The 2,802-nt window shown below is 46.4% G+C and overlaps 1 pseudogene; it reads right to left on the reverse strand.

Annotated features, from left to right (window-relative positions):
* Positions 1 to 666: 666 nt before the first annotated feature.
* The window catches only part of LOC111978217 (probable E3 ubiquitin-protein ligase TRIML1), a 20,609-nt pseudogene continuing 18,473 nt past the window's right edge, over positions 667 to 2,802 (reverse strand).

Below are 2,802 nucleotides of genomic sequence, written 5' to 3' on the forward strand. Positions count from 1 at the left end.
GATTAATTTTATTTTTAATTTTTTAATATCAACTTCAAACCTGCACATACATTTGATTGGCGCGTTCCACGGACTAACAGGTACCTATTTAGAGAACCTGTCTACCATAACTAACAGGTACCTTTTTCCATTTGTCACATTGTCTTGCCCCATATCTGTGTAATCTATGCTGATGTCCTGAAAACAAGCATTTGGGACTGGGTATGAACCCATGGGCGTTTGATATGGTTTCTTTGGATTGTGGCTACCACAAATGCTACACTCGTCACAAAACAAATCTGTCATGTCTATCATGTGGGGTGCCACCAGAGATGTGGGACACCTTCTGTAAAGTTTTCCGTTTGCCTTCGTGAGTGGGCCCATGAGCTTCTCGTAATAGTTCTGGACAGAGGTTTGCAGGGGCCACTAGTCTGCCTTCATGGCATCTCCACAGTTCATCAGGTCCTTGGTGGCCCCTTTCTGTCCCCATACTGAGTGGTTCATAGGGTCCTGCTGAAAACTGGAGTTCTTTTTATGTGTTGCCCTGTGAGCTCAGTCCGAGCTGGTTGAATCTGAAGTATCATTTGTCTCGGGGTGTATCCACCAGCTTTCTTTGGCTGCTTTGTCAGCTGCATCATTTCCCCGCTGACTCTGTTTTTCAGTTGTTGATGTCCTTTTACAACAGAGAAAGTTGGGGTAGCCTATAATTAAGATATTCAAGAGGGCCCATCCCTGCAAGTTAAAAGGATGTACAATTAAAATTCTGCATAATGCATTTCAGAATCTTTACTGTGAGAAAGTTGATATGTCGATATGCTTAAATTTGCTGCCATATGACTGGTTTCACAATTGTCTCCAGTGATTATAAGATAAAATATATCTAAAACAAGTATCATTAATATTTACAATCCCCTTATCCAAATGGATTACTAATTTACCTAGCTTTTATCAATAGCTCTCATGAAATTGTGAATTACACCAAATGGAGAATGGTGTTATTTCTATTGGAAAATATTAAGTTGATACTTTTTCCTCTTGCATAAAGGTGGCTGAATTATTAGGGCATTAAGTCGAGGTCAGAATACGGCGAATCTGTAGACACCTCTGCCACACCTTCATTAGATATTAGATATCCACCCCAAAAGAAAAGCGGGTGAATAGTGTGCTATTCTCATGCCTAAATTCAAGGTCAGAATACGTGTTGAGATAAAATTGCTTAAAAAGGGAATCATTCCCTTTGAGTATCATAAGGAGCAGAGTCAGCATTCTTGGGCATTCTGGAAAGAACTAGGAGTTGGAGGTGCGTTACAGATCAAAATGGGTTTGGCGTTCGTACCGTTGTGGTCGTGACCTGGGCACAATGCCAGGTGGAGACAGTCCTTGAACGCCCCCACACAAAACGAGAACAGAGGGGTCATGCTGTCCGCCCCCAGGAAAGACACAAGGCCCGCTGGGAAACTACACAGGACCCCAATACGGCTTAAGTGTTTCGTGACAGGCAGCTGGTGGGGCACCCCACCGTGCCAGGCTGTGTACTCCCCGTCAAAGAATTCCATGGCCCAGGAGTCAGAGCCGCGGCCCAGCCAGCAGTTCTCGGCCCGGCCCTTGCGGGAGATGGTGGGGTAGGTGAGGCCCAGCTCCCAGTAAGTCTTCCCAGCCACATCTATCTCCCAGTAGTGACGCCCGGAGCTGAAGCCCTGCAAGCTGATCACGTTGAGGGTGGTGTCAAAGCGTCCTGGGAGCTCTGGTAGTTCCTGCCAGGTGTCTGTGTAGGTGGCACTGTCACCGCGCAGGGAGATGACCAGCTTGGGGTGCGCTGTCTCTGGGTCCAGGGACACCTCTGTAGAATCTGTTGACAGAGGTGTAATTTTCCCATGAGAAAATACTATATTTAAAATACTATATTATAAAAGGCATAACCACTTTGTGCTGTGAGTTTTAATAACATGTATGTTATAACGGCTTACCTTCACTTATAAATTATAGATGTAACAAATGTTAAATATTTTCCTAAACCTCATCTTCTAAATACTCTCCTGCAACCCGCCTCACCCAATGTGGAGTGGATCTGCTTTTTTCTAAAGTATTTCTATTTACTTCGGATCTGGAATCCCTCAACTGAAGCTAGCCAGCTAACTAACTAAAACATATCTCAGCTATCAGTTAGCAAACCATTGCTAGCGTCATCAGCTAACTTTAGCTAGGAAAGCTCTCGCCAGTTCGAACAACGTGACTCAAAACCAGAACATAACGTACTATTTCTCTCCATAATCCCGGATTCCTACTGCAAACTCTGAACATTTTCATACTGGATCTTCGCAACTAGCTAACCGCAATCCCGGTGACCACTCCTGGCAGCGTTTCCATCCCGGAGCAAACACCAGTTAGGCTGAAGCCTAGCCCGGCCAAGCTCCTGTGCTACCACCGAAGCCCACTTCTGGCTACAAATCCGGACCCTTCTACTGCCGCTACGGGGCACGGAACCCCGCCGATCCTCTACGACTGTAATCTCGGAAATAATTGCTGCTGAGGACTCCAACAGGCCCCTCAGGCGATGACGCCCGCCTGAAGGCCGCATTCTGCTAAACCTGCTGGCCTGCTAAGCTCCTATGAAGCACCTGGACCCTACTAATTCCACGACTGCGTCTATCGACGTCACCGCGAGGAAGAGGCAAAAACAGACTTACCCTATCAGCAACGTCCCAAAAGCCTAACTTGCTAGCCGGATCTGCCTAATGTTAGCATTGCCTTGCCCCGGCTCTAAAGCTATTGCCTGGCCTCTGGTTTGCTAACTGCTAGCTTGCCTCCCGAATCTCTCTCTTG

This window comes from Salvelinus sp. IW2-2015, linkage group LG18 (genome assembly GCF_002910315.2).
Source record: "Salvelinus sp. IW2-2015 linkage group LG18, ASM291031v2, whole genome shotgun sequence".
Classification (NCBI taxonomy): domain Eukaryota; kingdom Metazoa; phylum Chordata; class Actinopteri; order Salmoniformes; family Salmonidae; genus Salvelinus; species Salvelinus sp. IW2-2015.